This window comes from Pelophylax lessonae (genome assembly GCF_965119305.1).
Source record: "Pelophylax lessonae genome assembly, chromosome: 11".
Lineage (NCBI taxonomy): Eukaryota > Metazoa > Chordata > Amphibia > Anura > Ranidae > Pelophylax > Pelophylax lessonae.
Genome location: NC_138778.1, coordinates 229,335,042 through 229,362,870, shown reverse-complemented (window position 1 = coordinate 229,362,870; position 27,829 = coordinate 229,335,042). Strand labels below are relative to the sequence as shown.

Sequence of the window (27,829 nt, the reverse complement as noted above, 5' to 3'; positions counted from 1 at the left end):
AGGTGAGGAGTACAAAGACAAGTGTGTCTTGCCTACAGTCAAGCATGGTGGTGGGAGTGTCATGGTCTGGGGCTGCATGAGTGCTGCCGACACTGGGGAGCTACAGTTCATTGAGGGAACCATGAATGCCAACATGTACTGTGACATACTGAAGCAGAGCATGATCCCCTCCCTTCAGAGACTGGGCCGCAGGGCAGTATTCCAACATAACGACCCCAAACACCTCCAAGATGGCCACTGCCTTGCTAAAGAAGCTGAGGGTAAAGGTGATGGACTGGCCAAGGGTTAGGTTACCCTGAACTCATCCTGGTTCCTCCTTCCTGATTATCTCCTAATTGCCTAGAACTGGATTCTGAGTGTATACAAGCCAGGATGCTGGATCTGCTCTGTGTCTGTCCCGCTTATTGGGCAGATTTTTGTGATTTTTCTTCTGCCTGCAGCTGAAATCTGTACCGTTGGGATGTAAATGATTCAATTTGGAAGCAGCAGGGATTACATTAGAGAAGAATAAACCTGGTGTACTCCTGTGTGAGAATACAGCGCGGTGTGATTTCTGTGCAGCTTTCCTCCCTCCGGACACAAAACGCTCTACAATTATACCGGCTTTATTGGTCCATTATGGCAGATGAAGGACATTAACCTCAGCCTGGCCGAGTCCTTGGACCGGATTTTCTATGGTCCCCAGAGAGAAGCAAATAACCAGCCTTTTATATATTGCTCCATGGGTCAAAATGTGTATCTGTGCCAGTGTGCTAATTTATTTATTTATCCACCATCCCTGTGCTGAGTTCCTGGGTCTGTACACCTGCTGTGCCCATTATGAGGGTTCCCACCATCCCTGTGCTGAGTTCCTGGGTCTGTACACCTGCTTTGCCCATTATCAGGGGTTCCCACCATCCCTATGCTGAGTTCCTGGGTCTGTACACCTGCTTTGCCCATTATCAGGGGTTCCCACCATCCCTATGCTGAGTTCCCGGGTCTGTACTCCTGCTGTGCCCATTATGAGGGGTTCCTACCATCCCTGTGCTGAGTTCCTGGGTCTGTACACCTGCTGTGCCCATTATGAGGGGTTTTCACCATCCCTGTCCTGAGTTCACAGGTCTGTACGCCCGCTGTGTCCATTATGAGGGATTCCCACCATCCCCGTGCTGAGTTCCCGGGTCTGTACACCTGCTGTGCCCATTACGAGGGGTTCCCACCATCCCTGTGCTAAGTTCCAGGGTCTGTACACCTGCTGTGCCCATTATGAGGGGTTTTCACCATCCCTGTCCTGAGTTCACAGGTCTGTACGCCCGCTGTGCCCATTATGAGGGATTCCCACCATCCCCGTGCGGAGTTCCCGGGTCTGTACACCTGCTGTGCCCATTACGAGGGGTTCCCACCATCCCTGTGCTAAGTTCCAGGGTCTGTACACCTGCTGTGCCCATTATGAGGGGTTCCTACCATCCCTGTGCTGAGTTCCCGGGTCTGTACACCTGCTGTGCCCATTATGAGGGGTTTTCACCATCCCTGTGCTGAGTTCACAGGTCTGTACGCCCGCTGTGCCCATTATGAGGGGTTCCCACCATCCCTGTGCTTAGTTCCCGGGACTGTACACCTGCTGTGCCCATTATGAGGGGTTCCCACCATCCCTGTGCTAAGTTCCGGGGTCTGTACGCCTGCTGTGCCCATTATCCCTCCTTGACTTTTGCTTTTGTGTCTTAAAGATTGTTACTTTTAAGAGCGGGAATACTCAAATGTGGGTGGGGACAAACTAAATTTGAAGATGATTGGGGGGGACTCATAGCCGGTCCTATCTCACTAATATAGTATATAGAATATAAGCAGCCATTAGATTACTTGGGCCACAGGACACCGCCTACAACCGAATGTCACTTTTGGGTGGACGTACTTTTTAATCCTTTGTACTTTCCTTTGTAGTCCTGAGGACTGACAGTGATACTGTTCAGGTAGGGGACACGCATCCAGCGACTGTATTACCATCTCAGGAGTGTGTATCTGAGTCGTGATCCCCCCTCCCACCCCCACCCCATCCAAATAATCAGAGCTGCATTCCCACCCTATCGCCAGCTCCATCTCCCCTGGCACGAAGCTCGTGGAACGCTTTCAGAAATGTTTCTGTCTTGGCACAATCTGAGCCGTCTCGGTGCCAAGTTCCATTCTTTACCCGGCTGAGTCTGGGTGAGGGGGAGCCGATGCTGAACGCACAATCTGGCCCAATTCACCGCTAAACGTATTCAATTGTTTACTTGGAAGCTGAGACAAAATGTAATCAGAGGGATCAGGAAATTCCTCGCCAATCTCCCCGCTCGCATCGTTCCGCCCTTTTTATTCCTTCACTTACACTTGGTTATTTGCTCGCTGCATTTTGCTGTCAACAGTCACCTCTTTACCCCCCCCCCCCCTGTCCATAATCACCTCCATATCCCCCCCTGTCCACAGCCACCTCCATATCCCCCCCTGTCCACAGCCACCTCCATATCCCCCCCCCCCCCCTGTCCACAGCCACCTCCATATCCCCCCCTGTCCACAGCCACCTCCATATCCCCCCCTGTCCACAGCCACCTCCATATCCCCCCCCCCCCTGTCCACAGCCACCTCCATATCCCCCCCTGTCCACAGCCACCTCCATATCCCCCCCTGTCCACAGCCACCTCCATATCCCCTCCTGTCCACAGCCACCTCCGTATCTCCCCCCCATGTCCACAGCCACCTCCGTATCCCCCCCCGTCCACAGCCACCTCCGTATCCCCCCCCCATGTCCACAGCCACCTCCGTATCCCCCCCCCCTGTCCACAGCCACCTCCGTATCTCCCCCCTCCATGTCCACAGCCGCCTCAGGTTCCTCCACCCCAAACTCGCTCATCCGGGTCTTTATGGACCTTGCTTTATGCACTGGTGCGCAGTCATGTTGGAATAGGAAGGGGCCATCCCCAAACTGTTCCCACAAAGTTGGGAGCATGAAATTGTCCAAAATGTCTTGGTATGCTGACGCCTTAAGAGTTCCCTTCACTGGAACTAAGGGGCCAAACCCAACCCCTGAAAAAACAACCCCACACCATAATCCCCCCTCCACTAAATGGTTTGGACCAGTGCACAAAGCAAGGTCCATAAAGACATGGATGAGTGAGTTTGGGGTGGAGGAACTTGACTGGCCTGCACAGAGTCCTGACCTCAACCTGATAGAACACCTTTGGGATGAATTAGAACGGACAATGAGAGCCAGGTCTTCTTGTCCAACATCAGTGCCTGACTTCACAAATGCGCTTCTGGAAGAATGGTGAAACGTTCCCATAGACACTCCTAAACCTTGTGGACAGCCTTCCCAGAAGAGTTGAAGCTGTTATAGCTGCAAAGGGCGGAGCCAACTCAATATTGAACCCTACGGACTAAGACTGGGATGTCATTAAAGTTCATGTGTGTGTAAAGACAGGCGTCCCAATACTTTTGACAATATAGTGTATGTATGTATGTATGTGTGTGTATATATTTATATATATATAGTTACTCTGTATCATTATGAATCAATAGAGTAATATAGTGTGTGTGTGTATATGTATATATTAGGAATCAATAGAGTAATATAGTGTGTGTGTGTATATAATAAATAGTTACTATGTATCATTATGAATGAATAGAGTAATGCCATGTATGTTGTGAAGGTGACTCGGAGTCAGACAGGTAATGGAATGTACTATCTATTTCCCATCCTCTATGTATGAAATCAGTGAGTGTGGATGTCGGAGGTCGGAGCGATATCTGGAATGTTCTGCACAGAGCTGAGCACTCCTGTAATGTATACTGATAAGGAGAAGCACATTATGTGGTGTCAGTGCAGAAATCATCTCCATTTCTATCCAGGAGTTCATTTCCTGCATCACTCTGAGCTGGAGAGGAACATCGAAATCCACCACAACTAATGTCCTGTATGTATGGACTGTGCACAGTACTACTTCTCTTGTCCTGTATGTATGGACACTGCACAGTACCACTTCTCTTATTCTGTATGTATGGACTCTGCCCAGTACCACTTCTCTTATTCTGTATGTATGGACTCTGCACAGTACTACTTCTCCTGTCCTGTATGTATGGACTCTGCACAGTACTACTTCTCTTGTCCTGTATGTATGGACTCTGCACAGTACTACTTCTCCTGTCCTGTATGTATGGACTCTGCACAGTACTACTTCTCTTGTCCTGTATGTATGGACTCTGCACAGTACTACTTCTCTTGTCCTGTATGTATGGACTCTGCACAGTACTACTTCTCTTGTCCTGTATGTATGGACTCTGCACAGTACTACTTCTCTTATTCTGTATGTATGGACTCTGCACAGTACCACTTCTCTTATTCTGCATGTATGGACTCTGCACAGTACTACTTCTCTTGTCCTGTATGTATGGACTCTGCACAGTACTACTTCTCCTGTCCTGTATGTATGGACTCTGCACAGTACTACTTCTCTTGTCCTGTATGTATGGACTCTGCACAGTACTACTTCTCTTATTCTGTATGTATGGACTCTGCACAGTACCACTTCTCTTATTCTGTATGTATGGACTCTGCACAGTACAACTTCTCTTGTCCTGTATGCCGGGTGTAATTCTCAGTATCTGTTCTTATTCTGTATGTATGGACTCTGCACAGTACTACTTCTCCTGTCCTGTATGCCGGTGTAATTCTCAGTATCTGTTCTTATTCTGTATGTATGGACTGTGCACAGTACCACTTCTCCTGTCCTGTATGCTGGGTGTAATTCTCAGTATCTTTTCTTATTCTGTATGTATGGACTTTGCACAGTACTACTTCTCTTGTCCTGTATGTCGGGTGTAATTTTCGGTATCTCTCCTGTATGTATGGATTCTGCACAATACTACTTCTCCTGTCCTGTATGCTGGGTGTAATTCTCGGTATCTGTTCTGTATGTATGGACTGTGCACAGTAGCACTTCCCTTGTCGGAGGTCCCCCCCCCCTGTGATATGACGGATTATATCTTCCATAGTGATGCAGATAAGGGCGTCCTCCTGGAGCAGGCGATGGCGGAGTGATGTGAGAAGTAGTTCCTGGCGTTATTTCATCGGCGTGTTAATAATAAATGTCTCTGAAGGCTGCGGAGGAAGATCGATCGCTTCATTATTATGGCCGCTCAGCATTAAATGTGAGCGCAGGTCACCGGCAGCCACGTGCGCGCCGCAGTTCCTCTCTCTCCTCATGGAGTCATTTATTTACCGGAGACCGCGCTTAGCTCCGCGCACTTATCGATTGTTGACTATTTTTATTTTTACCCTTTAAATCCGCCCCGAGGTCTCGGCGAGGATTTGTTTTCTCCGTGACGGGGAGGAAGCGGGGGAGGGAGCGTCTGTTACCCTGCAGGGAATCTGCAAGCCGTGTAAAGTTTATTATTATAGATCTAGACGGTGATGTGATCCAATCAGATACTAGGATCAGATTTTTGTTTTGTAAACTTTGTTTCTCTTTCTGATTTGTACAGTATCTCACAAAAGTCAGTACACCCCTCACATCTTTGTAAATATTTTATTCTATCTTTCCATGTGACAACACTGAAGAAATGACACTTTGCTACAATGTAAAGTAGTGAGTGTACAGCTTGTATAACAGTGTAAATTTACTGTCCCCTCAAAATAACTCAACACACAGCCATTAATGTCTAAACCGCTGGCAACAAAAGTGAGTACACCCCTAAGTGAAAACGTCCAAATTGGGCCCAAAGTGACAATATTTTGTGTGGCCACCATTATTTTCCAGCACTGCCTTAACCCTCTTGGGCATGGAGGTCATCAGAGCTTCACAGGTTGTCACTGGAGTCCTCTTCCCCTCCTCCATGATGACATCACAGAGCTGGTGGATGTTAGAGACCTTGCGCTCCTCCACCTTCCGTTTGAGGATCCCCACAGATGCTCAATAGGGTTTAGGTCTGGAGACATGCTTGGCCAGTCCATCACCTTTACCCTCAGCTTCTTTAGCAAGGCAGTGGTCATCTTGAAGTTGTGTTTGGGGTCGTTATGTTGACATACTGCCCTGCCCCCCAGTCTCTGAAGGGAGGGGATCATGCTTTGCTTCAGTATGTCACAGTACATGTTGGCATTCATGGTTCCCTCAATGAACTGTAGCTCCCCAGTGCCGGCAGCACTCATGCAGCCCCAGACCATGACACTCCCACCACCATGTTTGACTGTAGGAAGACACACTTGTCTTTGTACTCCTCACCTGGTTGCCACCACACACGCTTGACACCATCTGAACCAAATATGTTTATCTTGGTCTCATCAGACCACAGGAGATGGTTCCAGTAATCCGTGTCCTTAGTCTGCTTGTCTTCAGCAAACTGTTTGCAGGCTTTCTTGTGCATCATCTTTAGAAGAGGCTTCCTTCTGGGATGACAGCCATGCAGACCAATTTGATGCAGTGTGCGGCGTATGGTCTGAGCACTGACAGGCTGACCCCCCACCCCTTCAACCTCTGCAGCAATGCTGGCAGCACTCATAAGTCTATTTCCCAAAGACAACCTCTGGATATGACGCTGAGCACGTGCACTCAGCTTCTTTGGTTGACATGGTGAGGCCTGTTCTGAGTGGAACCTGTCCTATTAAACCACTGTATCGTCTTGGCCACCGTGCTGCAGCTCAGTTTCAGGGTCTTGACAATCGTCTTATAGCCTAGGCCATCTATACGTAGAGCAACAATTCTTTTTTTTTTTTTAGATCCTCAGAGAGTTCTTTGCCATGAGGTGCCATGTTGAACTTCCAGTGACCAGTATGAGAGAGTGAGAGCGATAACACCAAATTTATCACACCTGCTCCCCATCCACACCTGAGACCTTGTAACACTAACGAGTCACATGACACTGGGGGAGGGAAAATGGCTAATTGGACCCAATTTGGACATTGTCACTTAGGGGTGTACTCACTTTTGTTGCCAGCGGTTTAGACATTAATGGCTGTGTGTTGAGTTATTTTGAGGGGACAGCAAATTTACACTGTTATACAAGCTGTACACTCACTACTTTACATTGTAGCAAAGTGTCATTTCTTCAGTGTTGTCACATGAAAAGATAGAATAAAATATTTACAAAAATGTGAGGGGTGTACTTACTTTTGTGAGATACTGTAACTATGTGTACAAAAGGGCAGCCATACTGTATTCATTCCATACTCGGGTGCCGCTTCTTGGTTATTGGTGACTGTGACTGATTGTTTCCCTTGCCCAGTTGTCTTTGCCTTGCCCCTAACCAGTCACATGACTGCTTTACATTTCCCGTTTTCACTACATTGGTGCAGAGCGATCACATGGCCGCTTCATGGCGCAGGTGTGCCCAGCATTGGCTTGGTGTGATCATATCATTTTCAGGTTTTTGCTACAATAGTGATCACATGGCCCCATCATACTGCTAGTTCCCTCTGCATTGGCTCCCAGTGGTCATCTGCACTTCCAGTTTACACTACACTGGGGCTAAGTGATCACATGACCACATCCTAGTGTCAGCTTTTAGGACATTGACTTTGAGGAATCACATGACCTCAATATGCTGCCAGTGTCTGATGCATCTGCTCAGCTTCCAGATTTCACTACCTTAGCGATGAGTGATCACGTGACCTCACAACGCTGCCTGCGATCAGTTCATTATGAGGTCATCATATCTCCAGTTTTCTCTGCATTGGCTCAGAGTGATCACATGACCTCAGAACACTTTGCAATGTTGACCACGTTCACTCTTGTTGGTCACATGACCTCATAACTTTTGCCCTGAGCTATGCCATGACCCCGCTTCACTTCCATTAGCATTGAGTGATTACATGACCCCCTCATACTGTCATTTTTCAGTACATTGCCTTTTGTCAGGAACGTTTTATAGCCTGTATAATACATTCCCAAGCTCCCTGTCTGTCTGTCCTGCTCTGCTGCCTGGATTCCCCTGTTTATGACCTCAGATTGGATATTGACTATTCTCTGCCTGCCTTTTGACTACAGATTAGACCCTGACTACTCTAAACCCCGCCTGCCTTTTACCTGGACTGTCATTGAGCCATTCTGCCAACCGCAAGTAGCTCTTTGCTGTGTTCAGTTCACACCTGCCCGCCATAGTAGCCAGGCACTCTAGCATTGTGTATAAGACCTGGGGGCAACTGAGTACCAGTAGACCTGCTTGCCTTATGGGACTGGGGGCTGCTATAGGTGACGAACACAGAAGCCAGCTATAGTGCCTGACCACCTGCGTTAAGGGTAAGCATGTGACACCTGTGAGTGGTCACATGGCCTCTTCACACTGCCAGCTCCCTCTGCATTGGCTCAGGCCAATCACATGGATTTTTTTGTACTACCAGTCCGCACTGTATTGGCTGTTATTGATCACATGACCTCATAGTACTATTAAGTCTATTCTTTGAGTGAGCTTGTTATGACTTCACCACCCTGCCAGGTTTCAGTTCATTGTCTGAATAATTTCATGAGGCCATCCTGCTCTTTCCCCTGCATTGGGCTCAGGGTGATCAGTGGCTTTAGTGAGCTTCCAGTCTTCACTACATTAGCAGTCAGTGATCACATGACCTCGTCATACCATCAGTATAGTTTTTTGTGCGAGCTCCTTATAATTGTTTGTTTCCTCCAAGCTGGCTGAATGTAGTCACAAGACTTCTTCATACTTCCAGTTTTCACTACAGTAGCACTAAGTGATGACATGCCTTAAGTTCCCTCTGCATAGGCTTAGGGTGATCACATGCTCTTCGTGTGCTTCCAGTCTTCACTACATTAGCAGTTAGTGATGACATGACCTCGTAATACCATCAGTTTTAGTATAGTTTTTTGAGTGAGCTTCTTATACTTTGTTTCCTCCAAGTTGGCTGAATGTAGTCAGAAGACTTCTTCCCACTTTCAGTTTTCACTACAGTAGCGCTAAGTGATCACATGACTTTACAACCCTACTGGCTTTTAGTGCCTTGTCTGAGAGATTTCATGAGGACATCATGCTAAGTTTCCTCTGCATGGGCTCAGGGTGATCACATGGCTTTCGTGTCCTTCCAGTCTTCTCTACATTAATGGTTAGTGGTCATATGACTTTACACCCTACTGACTTTCAGTGTGTTGTCTGAGTGATTTCAGGAGGACATCATGCTAACAGTTTCCTCTGCATGGGCTCAGGGTGATCACATGGCTTTCGTGTCCTTCCAGTCTTCACCACATTAATGGTTAGTGGTCACATGACTTTACAACCCTACTGGCTTTCAGTGTGTTGAGTGATTTCATGAGGCCATCATGCTAAGTTTCCTCTGCATGGGCTCAGGGTGATCACGTGGCTTTCGTGTCCTTCCAGTCTTCTTCACTACATTAACGGGTAGTGATCACATGACTTTACAACCCTACTGGCTTTTAGTGCTTTGTCTGAGTGATTTCCTGAGGACATCATGCTAACAGTTTCCTCTGCATAGGCTCAGGGTGATCACGTGACTTTCGTGTCCTTCCAGTCTTCTTCACTACATTAACGGTTAGTGATCTCATGACCTTGCAACCCTACTGGCTTTCACTGTGTTGTCTGAGTGATTTCATGAGGCCATCATGCTAACAGTTTCCTCTGCATGGGCTCAGGGTGATCAGGTGGCTTTCTTGTGCTTCCAGTCTTCACTACATTACCACTTAGTGATCACATGACCAAGTCATACTGCCAGCTTCAAGATCATTCTCTCTGAGTGAGCTCCTCTTAGTGCTGGATCCTCCAGATTGGCTCTATGTACTCACATGACTTCACACTTCCAGTTTTCACTACAGTAGTGCTAAGTTGTCACATGACTTCACCACCCTACTGGCTTTCAGTGCCTTGTCTGAGTGATTTCATGAGGACATCATGCTAACCGTTTCCTCTGCATGGGCTCAGGGTGATCACGTGGCTTTCTTGTGCTTCCAGTCTTCACTACATTACCACTTAGTGATCACATGACCAAGTCTTACTGCCAGCTTCAAGATCATTCTCTCTGAGTGAGCTCCTCCTAGTGCTGGTTTCCTCCAGATTGGCTCTATGTACTCACATGACCTCACACTTCCAGTTTTCACTACAGTAGTGCTAAGTTGTCACATGACTTCACCACCCTACTGGCTTTCAGTTCATTGCGTTAGTAATGAGGTCATCGTGGGTGGCAGTTTCCTCTGCCTAGACTCAGAGTGATCATATGACCTCCAGACGCTTGCCGCTTTCATTAGCGGTCACATGACCTCCCAACATGGGCTTTGTGCTCGGACACAACCCCGCCTCACTGGCAGTTTTCACTACGCCTGTTGCTGAGTGATTACCGCTTGAACTGATAATGTTAAAGGTATAAACTCTCAGCAAAAAAATGTTTTCTGACTGGTGATTGAGTTTCCCCCGCGTCAGTAAATGAGCTGTGCTCATGGTTACCGAGCTGCTAAAATAAAAGGTAAAACCTGGAAATATTTGATAGATTTTTCCCCTCTCCTGCTGAAGTAGCAGCGATCGGCGGAGAGGTGTTCAATAATTAAAGGCAGTCGTTTAACATGTGCCTGTTGACATTTCTGCCAGGCCGGAGAATCCTTCCTGTAAATAAATGATAGGAACATGGAGGGAGCGTGACGCGGGGCGCCTGTATTGATGTTCAGTTTTTACAGTCGGGTTAAAGCGATAATGAGCACTTATGCCTGACATGAGCGAATCGCTGTGAGATAAATGGCGCTGATGGAGAAAGTCGGAAGTTACATGAATCTCAGTGCCGGGAAACGTGCAGAGCGTACACACCTCGCCAGCACGTCTTTTTTGGCGTTTGGTCATATGATCTAAGAGGAGAACGTTCACCCGACGATATGCTTTCCACAAACGCAAGCTGGAGAGTTTTATCCAGCTGCCACAATATTTTTGTGATGCAGCCTAAATTAAAAGGAGAGCTGCTCAGAAGGATGGGTGGAGCTGGGAACCCAAGGGCTAGATTTGTGGGGTTCTCAGGGGTTACAAGAAGCCAGCTTGAGGTTCATGTTGACACCATCCAGAAGAGAAAGAGGCAGTGCTGTCCAGATGTTGGTATTATGAAGTGCTGTAAAAGCAGCCCATGGATATGAAAACACATTTATTGACAACAAAGACCAAAAATATGAGCTACCAAGAGTGTGCCATAGTCCCAAAAACAGACAAAAGAAAAAAACAACCAAGTTGTGAGACCCAACTTGCCTCAAAGGTGGACTTTATGGGCACATAATGGGATAGACTGATGTCCAAGTGTAACCTATTATGTGCCTGTGAGACCCAACTTGCCTCAAAGGTGGACTTTATGGGCAAATAATGGGATAGACTGATGTCCAAGTCTAACCTATTATGTGCCCGTGAGGCCCAACTTGCCTCAAAGGTGGACTTTATGGGCACATAATGGGATAGACTGATGTCCAAGTCTATCCTATTATGTGCCCGTGAGACCCAACTTTCCTCAAAGGTGGACTTTATGGGCACATAATGGGATAGACTGATGTCCAAGTCTAACCTATTATGTGCCCGTGAGACCCAACTTTCCTCAAAGGTGGACTTTATGGGCACATAATGGGATAGACTGATGTCCAAGTGTAACCTATTATGTGCCTGTGAGACCCAACTTGCCTCAAAGGTGGACTTTATGGGCACATATTGGGATAGACTGATGTCCAAGTCTAACCTATTATGTGCCCGTGAGACCCAACTTGCCTCAAAGGTGGACTTTGTGGGCACATATTGGGATAGACTGATGTCCATGTCTAACCTATTATGTGCCCGTGAGACCCAACTTGCCTCAAAGGTGGACTTTATGGGCACATAATGGGATAGACTGATGTCCAAGTCTAACCTATTATGTGCCCGTGAGACCCAACTTGCCTCAAAGGTGGACTTTATGGGCACATAATGGGATAGACTGATGTCCAAGTCTAACCTATTATGTGCTCGTGAGACCCAACTTGCCTCAAAGGTGGACTTTATGGGCACATATTGGGATAGACTGATGTCCAAGTCTAACCTATTATGTGCCCGTGAGACCCAACTTGCCTCAAAGGTGGACTTTATGGGCACATATTGGGATAGACTGATGTCCATGTCTAACCTATTATGTGCTCGTGAGACCCAACTTGCCTCAAAGGTGGACTTTATGGGTACATAATGGGATAGACTGATGTCCAAGTGTAACCTATTATGTGCCTGTGAGACCCAACTTGCCTCAAAGGTGGACTTTATGGGCAAATAATGGGATAGACTGATGTCCAAGTCTAACCTATTATGTGCCCGTGAGGCCCAACTTGCCTCAAAGGTGGACTTTATGGGCACATAATGGGATAGACTGATGTCCAAGTCTATCCTATTATGTGCCCGTGAGACCCAACTTTCCTCAAAGGTGGACTTTATGGGCACATAATGGGATAGACTGATGTCCAAGTCTAACCTATTATGTGCCCGTGAGACCCAACTTTCCTCAAAGGTGGACTTTATGGGCACATAATGGGATAGACTGATGTCCAAGTGTAACCTATTATGTGCCTGTGAGACCCAACTTGCCTCAAAGGTGGACTTTATGGGCACATATTGGGATAGACTGATGTCCAAGTCTAACCTATTATGTGCCCGTGAGACCCAACTTGCCTCAAAGGTGGACTTTGTGGGCACATATTGGGATAGACTGATGTCCATGTCTAACCTATTATGTGCCCGTGAGACCCAACTTGCCTCAAAGGTGGACTTTATGGGCACATAATGGGATAGACTGATGTCCAAGTCTAACCTATTATGTGCCCGTGAGACCCAACTTGCCTCAAAGGTGGACTTTATGGGCACATAATGGGATAGACTGATGTCCAAGTCTAACCTATTATGTGCTCGTGAGACCCAACTTGCCTCAAAGGTGGACTTTATGGGCACATATTGGGATAGACTGATGTCCAAGTCTAACCTATTATGTGCCCGTGAGACCCAACTTGCCTCAAAGGTGGACTTTATGGGCACATATTGGGATAGACTGATGTCCATGTCTAACCTATTATGTGCTCGTGAGACCCAACTTGCCTCAAAGGTGGACTTTATGGGTACATAATGGGATAGACTGATGTCCATGTCTAACCTATTATGTGCCCGTGAGACCCAACTTGCCTCAAAGGTGGACTTTATGGGCACATAATGGGATAGACTGATGTCCAAGTCTAACCTATTATGTGCCCGTGAGACCCAACTTGCCTCAAAGGTGGACTTTGTGGGCACATATTGGGATAGACTGATGTCCAAGTCTAACCTATTATGTGCCCGTGAGACACAACTTGCCTCAAAGGTGGACTTTGTGGGCACATAATGGGATAGACTGATGTCCAAGTCTAACCTTTTATGTGCCCATAAAGTCCACCTTTGAGTCAAGTTGGGTCTCACAACTTGGTTGTTTTTTACATTTATTGACAAGAAGCAATAGGTAAAATCTGTATGACACAATAAATAAAAGCCGATCGTGTAGATCACATGTGTCAAACACAAGCCCCGTGGGCCGAATCTGGCCCTCCTATGGCCATTTAATGTGGCCCTCACACCTCTCCTGCAGCTGCAGAAGAGCTCCAGCCCTCCTCTGGTCCTCCTCTAGATCCTGTACCTTCTGCTTTCCAGCATTGCCTCCAGCTTCTTCCCATCAGCAACACAAGGTAATGTGGGTGCACTGTGATGTAAGGGAGGGTGGGGGGGACTCAACTTCTGATGGTGGAGAGGCTCCTGACGTCTTATGTAAGGGTAGGGAATGCTCTGGACATCTAGTCTAACAGATACAACCGGCCCTTTTCAGGGCAATCATACTGCTGATGCGGCCCGCGATTAAATTGAGTTTGACACCCCTGATGTAGATGGTGGTGGGTGATGACCTTCGGGACCACTGGGTGAGGAGATCCGATCACTAGGGTGAGCTGGAACAACACCATCCAGAGTGTAAATACAAGCTGTGGAACCAGCTTGGAACGCATGGAGGAGAACGTTGCTGTGATGACATGTTTCGCGCGCATACGTTCTACTTCCGGGTTTGAGACTTCCGCTCCGCTCTGCATTGCTGTACACGTCACATGCTGAACGCCGGCTGGTACGGCTCAGCTTTCGTGTTCCACAGCTTGCATTTACACTCTGGATGGTGTTGTTCCAGCTCACCCCAGTGATCGGATCTCCTCACCCAGTGGTCCCGAAGGTCATCACCCACCACCACCTACATGATCGGCTTGCAACCATACTGGTTTGATTTCCTTTTATTGTTTGTGTCATACACATTTTAACTATTGCTTCTTGTCAATAAATGTGTTTTCATACCTAGGGGCTGCCTTTACAGTACTTCATAATACCAACATCTGGACAGCGTTGCCTCTTTTTCTTTTGGCAATTTTCAGGCTGGCAACTGTTTAATTTATTCATAAACGATCTAGAGGAGGAGATATGTAGCACAATCTCGGTATTTGCGGATGATACTAAACTAAGTGGGGCAATAAGTTCAATGCAGGATGTGGAAACCTTACAAGTGGACCTAAACAAAATAATGGGGTGGGCAACTACATGGCACATGAGGTTTAATATTGAAAAACGTAAGGTAATGCACTTGGGCGTTAGAAACACGAAAGCAAGCTACTTGCTAGGGTGGAAACCTCTGGGTGAATCTAAGCTGGAAAAGGACCTGGGGGTACTGGTAGACAACAGGCTTGGCAGTGGTATGCAATGCCAAGCCGCTGCAAGCAAAGCCAACAGAATACTGGGATGTATAAAAAAGGGGATTCACTCCAGAAATAAAGAGATTATTTTCCCGCTCTACAAGACTCTGGTCCGGCCACATCTGGAGTATGCTGTCCAGTTCTGGGCACCGGTCCTCAGGAAGGATGTGCTGGAACTGGAGAGAATCCAGAGAAGGGCAAGAAAGATAATTAGGGGAATGGAGGGCATCAGTCCATAAATTGGTAAAATCTCAGTTTTCAGACCGGGCTCTTTATGGATGTATGCTTACCAGATAAGGTAAATTTAAATGCAGGTTCTCTATAATGTATCTTGTCCCTTTGATGGAAGATCGGAACCAGTAAGCTCGTGGTGATTCAGTGGTCGTTGAATCATGAAATTAAATAAAAAAACGCAATAGCGTAAAACCCAACATAAACGATTTAGAGTGACTTAAATACCAATGTGATCATTCAATAATTGGCTCAAAAGATAAATTGTGTTGATGTAACCACCACCAATGTGAATGTTCACAAACCGATATTATAGGAAATTAAATTGAAGAAAAGGAAATAGTCCCATGCAATAGGACACCTATAGGTACCCCTTACCAATGTGAATAGGGGCTATCGCATATAACAATAAAAGGTGCTATTCTTCACCAGCTGAAATCGCCTCTTACCATGCGAAAGAAATAAAAATGCCAAAGTGAATAGAAATAGTCACATAAACTTGTGTGCTGAACCTTCACCAGCTGAAATCGCCTCTTACCATATAAAAATAGTGAACAAGCCAAAGTGTAACAAAACAAACACGTGTGTTACTTAGGAACCAGTGCCAGCCTTCACCGGTAGAAGTCGCCTCTTACCACATGTAGATATTAAACACGCCTGTAGATATATCAGACCTAATGGATAGAGACACTTGACCTGAAGTAAGCTCTAGCCCGGATGACTCCAGAGGGTAGCCAAGGTGTTCACCACCATAAAAAGAGAACAGCTCCCATAGTGTAAAACCACTTAAAAATGTATTTAAAATAAATGAATAACACTTACAAAAAGCCAGGAAGTACAGAGCATTGATAGTTAGCCGCCGGCCGGACGACTCCGCACTTTCTAGTCGCAGTCAGATGACGTCAGTACGCCGTGTCCTTACGACGTTTCGTCACAGATGACGTTTTCAAAGGTGGCACTGAGCCTATTCTCTCTGGAGAAGAGACGATTGAGGGGGGATATGATATCAATGTACAAATACTGTACTGGTGACCCGAGCATAAGGAACAAACTATTCAGAGAAAGGGAATACAATAAGACGCGTGGCCACTCACTAAAACTAGAGGAAAAACGGTTTAACCTTAAAATACGCAGGGGGTTCTTCACTGTCAGAGCAGTAAGGATGTGGAATTCTCTTCCACAAGCAGTGGTATCAGCAGGGAGAATCAATAGTTTAAAAAAAAACTAATAGATGGGCACCTTAAAGACCACAACATACAGGGGTATACGATGTACAGTTAACAGCAAACACACACGCACATCATAGGATGGACTGGATAGACTGATGTATTTTTTCAACCCCTTAAAAACTATGTAACAGCATTCTATTGGTAGCAGCACTGATGGTTGGTTTGGGATCTTCCACAGTTTGTTTGCCGCGGTGATAGCGCTGGAATTTTGTTGTTGTATGTTGGCACCATCCATCAACACCAAAAGTCTTTTCTCTTACGTCCTCCGACAGTCGCCGCCTCTTCATATTCGTCACATATGGGGTATTAGACTTTGCTCCGAAGGAGTAGCTAGGCAACAGAATATGTTAACAATAAAGCTTTAACATATCCCACCCTCAAGGGGTGGTCCCCTCAGTCAATACCCTCCTACTTCCTGCAACCATATCTCAGTTTTAATGTCTAGCTTGTCAGGAGTGGCTGGCTCTCTCTGTGCTGGGACTTTTTGTCCCAGACTCTTTCTTCTTTTTAATATTTTGTTTGAGTTTTCTCTCTACCTTTATTTAGCTGTTATTTTTGTCAGCATTAGTTAGTTCTTCGGACGAAGAGGATCATGCGGACTGGGTCTCGGGCTGATCCCCCTGATCGCAGGTCGTGGGTCAGTGGCTTCCCAGTCTGCCATCGAGCGTTCAGCCAGGTAACGCTCCTGGCACAGTGAACGACCCATCCCTGTTCGGTGCAGGGATGATTGGTGAGGTGGCTACCTCACCGGACGCTGTGCGGTTTCTGAACCGCCATTGTGTGCGTCTTGAATTGCGACTCTCCCTGCCTCATGTGCAGCGGCTTGTTCGCCTGTGCGGGTTCCCCACGCCATGTGAGGTTTTATCCTTCTATTCCTGTGTTCCATTGCCTGTATTCAGTCTGTATATTCCCTGTGGGGGTCTCATTGTGCCTGAGTGTGGTGCGGTGGGCTGCGCTTGCCGCGCTTGCTGTAAGGGGGCAGTTAACCCTTGGTTGTCTGGCATACAGGGGCAATGGATTCTCAGGAGGGCAAGTTTCCCACAGTATTGGTGGAAAGCCAGGGGACCGCTGTTTCCCCCCCAGGGGGGGATTTAGCCACTATTGTGGCTGGCCTTGCTGCACAGGTGCAAATGCTGGTGGCTGCTCAATCTACTAAACGGCCCAGAGTTGCTCTGTCCTCTGATTCTGAGGGTGAAGGTGATGGGGCTGTTCTGGCAGGGACCCCCCTATCGGGGTCCCGCTCCTCTCTTGATCTAGTGGGGTCTGAGGTAGAGGCTGAAGTTGAGGGGGTTGATAATTTTCCCCCTGGCTCGCCTGAAGAGCTTGCAATCATGGATGAGTTGATTGCTTCCATTAAGCAGACGCTACGTTTGCAGGACGAGGTGTGTCCCCCGGCTGCCTTGGCGGCTTATGGGACGCAGAGAAAACGCAGGACGCCGCAGGTTTTTCCCTGCAATGCTGATTTTCAGCGCGCTGTTAAGGACCAATGGCGCGATTTGCGCAAGCCTTTTGCGGTACCAAGTAAATTTAAGCTGCGTTATCCTTTCTCGCCTGCCACTGATGAACGGTGGTGTGTGCCTTCGCCAGTGGATCATGCTATTGCGGTTTTGAACAAAGCCACTGCGATCCCTGCAGAGGGATCCCCTGTTTTCCGTGATGCCACGGATAGGAGACTGGAGTCTCTTGCCCGTCATACTTATTCTGTTACGGGTTCTATGCTTAAGGCTCTGTTTGCTTCTCTCATGGCGGCCCAGGCGATCGCAAGTTGGACGCAGATGCTTAGGCGCGTCCTAGTGGCCGATTCGGCCTCGGCGGCGACCCTGGATATGGTGGATCAGATCCACCAGGGTGTCATGTATCTGTGTGATGCGGACCTGGACCTGATTCCGTTGGCTGCGCGTGTGCACAGCGTGGCGGTGTTGTCTCGCCGCCTGGTTTGGTTGAAATGTTGGTCGGTGGACCAATCTTCACGTAAAACCTTAGCCAATCTGCCTTATGATGGGTCTCGCCTTTTTGGGGAGTCCCTGGATGTGTTGATTAAGGGGATTACCGGGGGTAAGAGCACTCTCTTGCCCCATTTCCCCAAGGCTAAGGGGGCTTCTGGGAAGAAGCATGCTCATTTTCGGCCCCCTCAGGGGTCCTTTCGTGCCTTTCGGCCGCACTACAAGGGCAAACCGTTCAAGGGCCAAGGCGCTCAGAAGAAGCCCTGGTCTGGGAAACAGAAGTCCGGTCAATCCGGACCTGCGGCCCATAACAGTTCGGCCTGAAGGGGCGCCCTCACCCAGTTTTGGGGTGGGGGGACGCTTGCTCGGTTTTCTTCAGCCCTGGTTGGCCCGTGTGAGGTGGTTCCGGTGCCTCATCGGGACAGATTTCGGGGGTTTTATTCCAATCTGTTCACCGTGCCCAGGAAGGAGGGCAAGGTTCGTCCGATTCTGGACTTGAAAGCTCTGAACCGCTCTGTGCGGGTTCGCAAGTTCCGCATGGAATCCCTGCGCTCGGTGGTGGCTGCCCTGGTTCCGGGGGAATTCATGGCCTCCATCGATTTGAAGGATGCGTACCTTCACATCCCCATATTCGAGGGTCATCAGAGGTACCTTCGATTTGCCATTGCGGAGGATCACTACCAGTTTGTGGCGTTGCCCTTTGGGCTCGCCTCGGCTCCGCGGGTCTTCACCAAGGTGCTTGCACCGGTTCTGGCATTATTGAGAGCCCAGGGCTTTTCTGTCCTGGGGTATCTGGACGACATTCTGGTTCGGTCTGCGACCAGACAGGGTCTGGAGAAGGACCTGTCTGTCACAATGCAAACTCTGCAGGAGTTCGGTTGGACGATAAATGTTCCAAAGTCGACACTGAGTCCGTCGGTTCGTCTCCCCTATCTGGGAATGATACTGGACTCGGTGCAGGCGAAGGTCTTCCTGCCGGAAGACAAACTCAGGACTCTTCAGGAGGAAGTCAGGTCCCTCAGGGACGTTCCACACTCGTCTCTGAGGACGGGTATGAGATGTCTGGGATTGATGGTCTCGGCCTTCGAGGCGATTCCTTTCGCGCAGTTTCACACGCGGGGTCTCCAAGCGGAGATCCTGTCCAGGTGGGACGGGCGACCTCAATCTCTGGATCTTCAGATCTCGTTGAGTCATCGCACCAGGGAAAACCTTCTGTGGTGGCTCCAGTCCCCGTTGGTGTCCGGGGGCAAGTCGTTTCGTCCGATCTCGTGGACGATAATCACCACGGATGCCAGCCTGTCGGGCTGGGGTGGTGTTCTGGGCGTTCTGTCCGCCCAGGGGACTTGGTCGGAGGGGGAGTCTTCCCTCCCGATCAACATTCTGGAATTGCGTGCTATAAGGCTCTGTCTTCATCGCTGGACGGACCGGCTGCAGGGCTGCCCGGTTCGGGTGCAGACGGACAATGCCACGGCGGTGGCCTACATCAACCACCAAGGGGGCACCAGGAGTGCCCGAGCGGCTCGAGAAGTGGCCGACATTCTGTCTTGGGCCGAGACTCATGTCCCGGCGATAACGGCGGTTCACATTCCGGGAGTGGAGAACTGGCAGGCGGACTATCTGAGTCGCCAGACCCTGGATCAGGGGGAATGGTCTCTCCACCCGGCTGTCTTCCAGATGTTGTGCGCGAAGTGGGGTCTTCCAGATGTGGACCTGTTCGCGTCTCGTCTCAACTACAAGGTGAGAAGGTTCGTGGCAAGGACGCGCGACCCTCGGGCAGACGCGTCGGACGCGTTAGTGGCCCCGTGGCATCAGTACAGGCTGATGTACGCGTTTCCACCGATTCAGTTGCTGTCCAGGTTCCTTCGCAGGTTACACTCGGAACGCAGCACGGTGATTCTTGTGGCACCGGACTGGCCTCGCCGGTCCTGGTACGCAGACCTCGTGAATCTGGCGGTCGACGCCCCTTGGCGTCTGCCTCTTCGAGACGATCTACTGTCTCAAGGACCGATTTACCATCCTGCTTTACAGTCGCTGGCTTTGACGGCCTGGCTGTTGAGACCGAGGTCCTGAAGGAGAAGGGTCTCTCCCCAGAGGTCGTTCATACTTTGATCAACGCGAGGAAGTCTTCCTCGGGGAAGGTTTATTACCGTACTTGGAAGGCCTATTTTGCCTGGTGTGAGTCCAGGGGGTTTTCACCCCGCACGTACTCGGTTTCCCGTGTGCTGTCTTTCCTTCAGACGGGTGTCGATCAGCGTTTGGCGCTGGCTACGATAAAGGGTCAGGTGTCTGCGCTGGCCGTTCTGTTTCAACGTCCCGTGGCTTCCAACTCCTTGGTTGGCACTTTTATTCAGGGTGTGCGGCATCTGGTTCCTCCTAGGAGGGATCCTTTGCCCCCTTGGGACTTAAATCTCGTTCTATCTGTGTTACAACGTGCTCCTTTTGAACGGATCAGGGAGATCTCGTTGTCTATGTTGTCCAAAAAGGTCGCCTTTTTGGTGGCGATCACTTCGGCTCGCAGGGTGTCGGAACTGGCGGCTTTGTCCTGCAAGTCTCCGTACCTGGTTGTTCATTTGGATAAGGTGGTCTTGCGACCTAATCCTTCTTTTCTGCCGAAACGGGTTTCGGACTTCCATCTTAATGAGGATATTGTTTTGCCTTCGTTGTGCACGAAGCCTAAACATCCAAAGGAGGTGAGATTGCACTCTCTGGATGTTGTTCGGGCGATAAGGGTTTACCTTAAATCGACTGAGTCTTTTCGTAAGACGGACTCCTTGTTTGTTCTTCCAGAGGGTCCTCGGAAGGGCATGGCGGCTTCGGCCTCTACCATCGCCAAATGGCTCAGGCAGACCATTGAACAGGCCTATGCCTTGCAGGGGAAGGTTCCCCCTGTGCCTGTGAAGGCGCACTCTACTAGATCTCTGAGTACGTCTTGGGCCTGCCGTCATGGGGCTTCTGTAGCCCAGGTGTGTAAGGCGGCGACTTGGTCGACCGTGCACACTTTCACAAAATTCTACAAAGTAGATGTTCAGGCATCGGCGGATGCTTCCTTTGGCCGCAAGGTTCTTAGTGCGGCTGTTCCATAGGGTCCCTTGTTGGGGACTCCTGGCTGTTGGGATAGTTTTTTGTATCCCCTGGTTTTTTTGTCTTTTCCTGGGTTGTTGCTCCTGTTGAGCACTTATTTTTGCTGTTGCCCAGCTGGTTTCCTTCCTTTGGTAAGGTTCCTTTCTTTGATGTGGAGACTGCGTTGCCTTTCGGCGCGGATGCGTTTCCCACCCCTCATGTTTGCACTGCTTTGGGACGTCCCCATATGTGACGAATATGAAGAGGCGGCGACTGTCGGAGGACGTAAGAGAAAACGGAATTTTTGTAAAATCTTACCTGTAAAATTCCTTTCTCTGAGTCCTCCGACAGTCGCCGCCCCCGCCCCTCTTTTGGGGTTTGAATGTATACTCTACTGCTATTCCACTAAAACTGAGATATGGTTGCAGGAAGTAGGAGGGTATTGACTGAGGGGACCACCCCTTGAGGGTGGGATATGTTAAAGCTTTATTGTTAACATATTCTGTTGCCTAGCTACTCCTTCGGAGCAAAGTCTAATACCCCATATGTGACGAATATGAAGAGGCGGCGACTTTCGGAGGACTCAGAGAAAGGAATTTTACAGGTAAGATTTTACAAAAATTCCGTTTTTATTGGGGTAAAATGGTGAACTTTGATAGGGAAACACCTTGGATGAGTTTGTACTTTAGGGTCCAGTGTTGGTGTGATGCATTTTTGATAAGTTTTTTTTTTGATCATTTGGTTTCTGCTTTGCGTGAGATCTTCACTTGTGTATGTGGATTTTTACTATTGAGCTTTGTTAGGTATTTACAGCAAAGTGTGAGCCTGGAAAATGTTAAAAGGAGCCTAACGCTCCACCTGCTGGCCTGAAAGGAGAATGCTTGTCTTGTATGTCTAGTGTCTACTGTTGCCCTGGCTAAATTAAAGCCATGTCTCTGTGCACCCCTACCTCATAACGGAGTTCAGTATCGGGTTTTCCACATTCCGTTTTTTTTTTTTGGAGAGTCAGTCTTGGGTAAAACATCTAATAATTTATTTTCTTTAACTCCTATCCATCAGAGCGGTTGATCTCCTCCGGGTTCTCATTGTTGGCAGGATAATAGACGCACGCAGGATATCTGAGAAATGGCGTAAGGTGTAATTAAAGATTTGGGTTGAGTTCTGTCAGGTGTAGCGGATTGTGGGGGAGGGGGGAGGTCAGGGTCTTTTGTTGTGGAGCAGCTGTCCCGGTGTGCAGGCTGTCCGTCAGTCCATCATTGGTGATACCCTGTAATTACTCTCCTGAAGGTGTAAAAGATTTTGGCATCGGCGTTGGGTTGTGCAGGTGTTATTCGGGGTTCGGGGGGAGGGGAATTCATTCAATTACTTCTACCTGAGTGTAAAGAATGGATTAATGCTTGGACTCCAGGCGAGAACGCCAAACGCACTTCTTTTCCTTGACATAATTTCTGAGAGGACCGGGGAGAAGAGCGGGGGCGAGAACGACCCCGGGAAAGCCTTCTACCGCGTGCCATTCATGGCTGCAGTACATACAGTGTGCAATTTACTTCAATTGCATTATGTAAAAGAAGTCTCTGCAAGATCAAGGAGAATTATATGTTTGTTACATTGTATTACATCGTACTCCTTTTATATCTTGTTGTATCTCATTGCACTGGTTTGGTATGTAGTAAGATTCCATTGCACTGATTTTGTATCTGGTTGTATCGTGTCACACTTATTTCGTATCTAGTTGGATCACATCGCACTTATTTCGTATCTAGTTGGATCACATCGCACTGATTTAGTATCTAGTTGGATCGCATTGTACTGATTTAGTATCTAGTTGTATCACATTGCACTGATTTAGTATCTAGTTGTATCACATTGCACTGATTTAGTATCTAGGTGGATCACATTGCACTGATTTAGTATCTAGTTGTATCACATTGCACTGATTTAGTATCTAGTTGGATCACATCGCACCGATTTAGTATTTAGTTGGATCACATTGCACTGATTTAGTATCTAGTTGGATCACATCGCACCGATTTAGTATTTAGTTGGATCACATTGCACTGATTTAATATTTAGTTGGATCACATTGCACTGATTTAGTATTTAGTTGGATCACATTGCACTGATTTAGTATTTAGTTGGATCACATTGCACTGATTTAGGATCTAGTTGAATCACATTGCACTGATTTAGTATCTAGTTGGATCACATTGCACTGATTTAGGATCTAGTTGAATCACATGGCACTGATTTAGTATCTAGTTGGATCACATTGCACTGATTTTGTATCTAGTTGGATCACATTGCACTGATTTAGTATCTAGTTGGATCACATTGCACTGATTTAGTATCTAGTTGGATCACATCGCACTGATTTAGTATCTAGGTGGATCACATTGCACTGATTTTGTATCTAGTTGGATCACATTGCACTGATTTTGTATCTAGTTGGATCACATTGCACTGATTTAGTATCTAGTTGGATCACATTGCACTGATTTAGTATCTAGTTGGATCACATTGCACTGATTTAGTATCTAGTGGGATCACATTGCACTGATTTAGTATCTAGTTGGATCATGTCACACTGATTTAGTATCTAGTTGGATCACATTGCACTGATTTAGTATCTAGGTGGATCACATTGCACTGATTTAGTATTTAGTTGGATCACATTGCACTGATTTAGTATCTAGTTGGATCACATTGTACTGATTTAGTATCTAGTTGGATCACATCGCACTGATTTTGTATCTAGTTGGATCACATTGCACTGATTTAGTATCTAGTGGGATCACATCGCACTGATTTAGTATCTAGTTAGATCACATTGCACTGATTTAGTATCTAGTTGGATCACATTGCACTGATTTAGTATCTAGTTGGATCACATCGCACTGATTTAGTATCTAGTTGGATCACATCGCACTGATTTAGTATCTAGTTGGATCACATTGCACTGATTTAGTATCTAGTTGGATCACATTGCACTGATTTAGTATCTAGTTGGATAGGTATTGCACTGATTTAGTATCTCATTGGATCACATTGCACTGATTTAGTATCTAGTTGGCTCACATTGCACTGATTTAGTATCTCATTGGATCGCATTGCACTGATTTAGTATCTCATTGGATCACATTGCACTGATTTAGTATCTAGTTGGATAGGTATTGCACTGATTTAATATCTCATTGGATCACATTGCACTGATTTAGTATCTAGTTGGATCACATTGCACTGATTTTGTATCTAGTTGGATCACATTGCACTGATTTAGTATCTAGTGGGATCACATTGCACTGATTTAGTATCTAGTTGGATCACATTGTACTGATTTAGTATCTAGTTGGATCACATCGCACTGATTTAGTATCTAGTTGGATCACATCGCACTGATTTAGTATCTAGTTGGATCACATTGCACTGATTTAGTATCTAGTTGGATCACATTGCACTGATTTAGTATCTAGTGGGATCACATTGCACTGATTTAGTATCTAGTGGGATCACATTGTACTGATTTAGTATCTAGTTGGATCACATCGCACTGATTTAGTATCTAGTTGGATCACATCGCACTGATTTAGTATCTAGTTGGATCACATTGCACTGATTTAGTATCTAGTTGGATCACATTGCACTGATTTAGTATCTAGTTGGATCACATTGCACTGATTTAGTATCTAGTTGGATCACATTGCACTGATTTAGTATCTAGTTGGATCACATTGCACTGATTTAGTATCTATTTGGATCGCATTGCACTGATTTAGTATCTCATTGGATCACATTGCACTGATTTAGTATCTAGTTGGATAGGTATTGCACTGATTTAATATCTCATTGGATCACATCGCACTGATTTAGTATCTAGTTGGATCACATCGCACTGATTTAGTATCTAGTTGGATCACATTGCACTGATTTAGTATCTAGTTGGATCACATCGCACTGATTTAGTATCTAGTTGGATCACATTGCACGGATTTAGTATCTAGTTGGATAGGTATTGCACTGATTTAGTATCTCATTGGATCACATTGCACTGATTTAGTAACTGGTTGGATAGGTATTGCACTGGTTTAGAATCTAGTTGTTTGGTGTCGCACTGATTTTGTAACCAGTATATAAATGGTATTTCCTGCTTTGTTGCAGGTGTGACCTCTCCAGTCTCCGCCCCCGAGGACCGGAAGAAGACGACATTAATGATAAGGTAATCAATGTTAACGTTTTGTACTGAGCTGTCCTGTCACTATAAAGTGAACCTGTCATTGTGTTCACAAATCATTCCTGGTATGTCACAATATACTGCAATGGGGGTCATTGTTTATAAAAGCCAAGGCTGAGATGATCTAATCAGTCTGCTGCAGGCAGGAGGAAACATTTCCTCAGTCCCCCCACCCCCTCTTTGATCAGACTGTTCATTGTATCTTTGTGGCAAGTCATAGGATCTGTCAGGATTTGTGAAGAATTGCACAGGCACCAGAGTCGGCATCTCAGTCCAGGAAGTAGGTGGTGACCCTGGTTGATGCCTGAACAAAGATGGTGCCTTTTTTCTGGAAGAATAAAAAAATCAGATGAAGGCATTGTTGGGGGGGGGGGGGGGGGATGTCCAGTGATCTCTGTGATCGGTAAAATGCCAGGAAATGTTACAATGACACAATACTGAGCACCCTGCACCTAAATATGAAAAATCTGGTGCTAGGTCTACAATACGTTGTAGGCAGCATGGAGTGACACGGTCTGTGATGACAACACTCTGATATACGGGGGTCTATGAGATCTTCTCTGCTTTGGCACATGTTGACCTCTGTGCTGTGCGCAGGGCCATCTTACATTTTGATTGGACCCCGGGCAAACATTTTCTTGGGCCCTCCTGAATCCACTTATCAGTGTGGGCTCAAGGGGCAGCTGCTTTGAGCCCCAAAACAATGACTGGGCCTGGGGCAGCTGCCCCTTTTGCCCTGTTATAGATGGCCCTGGCTGTGTGAAGGATTTGTTGCATTTTCCTCGGTCTCCTCTCTCTCTGGTTTATCAGCATTCACGTGCTGCAGAAATCCTGCAGTGACCCCGTAAGGTGCTCTTTGCTTGAATGGTGACACTCCAGATCTCAGATGGCAGCCAATGAACTGGGATCTGATTGCAGGGCAGCGGCTGGTTGGACCGTCTGATATCGCGTTCTCCTAATCTTTATAGAGAAATAAATTCCTCAGAATGGTTTATCGTCTGCCTGGTGACCGCCGGCTGTGCCACTGGGGCGTAACGCCCTTTATTGTGAGAGAGGTCCTGGCGTCGCTGAGAGCGGCTTATATTAAAGGGTCGGCTTTCCTGAATCCAACCCTAAACCTCCGATCGTTACCAGTTAGAGGTTCTCGTAACATTCAGGTGTTCAGTCCATCCTTCACTGTACACAAGCCCCGCCCTTTCTTGTGTAGCAGCAGAAAGGCCTCAGTGATGATGATGATGTCTTCCACCCACCAATGCTGGAGAATGCTGAGTCACCCCCCCCCCCCAATCTGTCTGTCCTCCACCTGGACTCCCCCGTGTTCTGTGCTCACATGTGGGGTGCAGGACTCCTGCTGGTATCACGCCAGCTTTGCGATTTATCGACTTTCAGCGCATCCTTCATTGATGTCTGTCCAAGATTCCACATCGGCACTACAATGGCATCTCTCCTGCCGGGCAGATGTCCCACACATGGGGGAGGGGGGCGATTGTGCGACTGAGAGCGAGCGTATACAATCTGTAACTGTTCACTGACTCCGTATTCTCTGTACAGTATATGTCAGAGCTATATAAATGTATAATAATAATAGTGTGTGACTGTGGGGGGACATTAGAGTGTAAGCTCCTCTGGTACAGAGACTGATGTGACTGGCTCAGTGATCTCTGTACAGCACTGCGGTATATGTCAGAGCTATATAAATGTATAATAATAATAGTGTGTGACTGTGGGGGGGACATTAGAGTGTAAGCTCCTCTGGTACAGAGACTGATGTGACTGTGGGGGGACATTAGAGTGTAAGCTCCTCTGGTACAGAGACTGATGTGACTGTGGGGGGACATTAGAGTGTAAGCTCCTCTGGTACAGAGACTGATGTGACTGTAGGGGGACATTAGAGTGTAAGCTCTCTGGCACAGGGACTGATGTGACTGTAGGGGGACATTAGAGTGTAAGCTCCTCTGGTACAGGGACTGATGTGACTGTAGGGGGACATTAGAGTGTAAGCTCCTCTGGTACAGAGACTGATGTGACTGTGGGGGGACATTAGAGTGTAAGCTCCTCTGGTACAGAGACTGATGTGACTGTGGGGGGACATTAGAGTGTAAGCTCCTCTGGTACAGAGACTGATGTGACTGTAGGGGGACATTAGAGTGTAAGCTCCTCTGGTACAGAGACTGATGTGACTGTGGGGGGACATTAGAGTGTAAGCTCCTCTGGTACAGAGACTGATGTGATTGGCTCAGTGTTTTCTGTACAGCACTGCGGTATATGTCAGAGCTATATAAATGTATAATAATAATAATAGTGTGTGACTGTGGGGGAGAGGACATTAGAGTGTAAGCTCCTCTGGTACAGAGACTGATGTGACTGTGGGGGGGCATTAGAGAGTGTAAGCTCCTCTGGTACAGAGACTGATGTGACTGTAGGGGGACATTAGAGTGTAAGCTCTCT

General features: G+C 47.3%; 1 protein-coding gene across 2 annotated transcripts in view; it reads left to right on the top strand.

Moving 5' to 3' along the window:
• The window catches only part of SULF2 (sulfatase 2), a gene marked incomplete at its 3' end in the record, with an annotated part of 224,503 nt that overhangs the window by 29,131 nt on the left and 167,543 nt on the right, over positions 1–27,829 (top strand). The window contains exon 1 of one of the 2 annotated variants that reach the window (XM_082272190.1): positions 25,344–25,366. The exons of the other annotated variant lie outside the window; for it this stretch is intronic. Of the gene's footprint in view, positions 1–25,343; positions 25,367–27,829 lie in introns of those variants that run through there. 2 annotated transcript variants of the gene reach the window in all.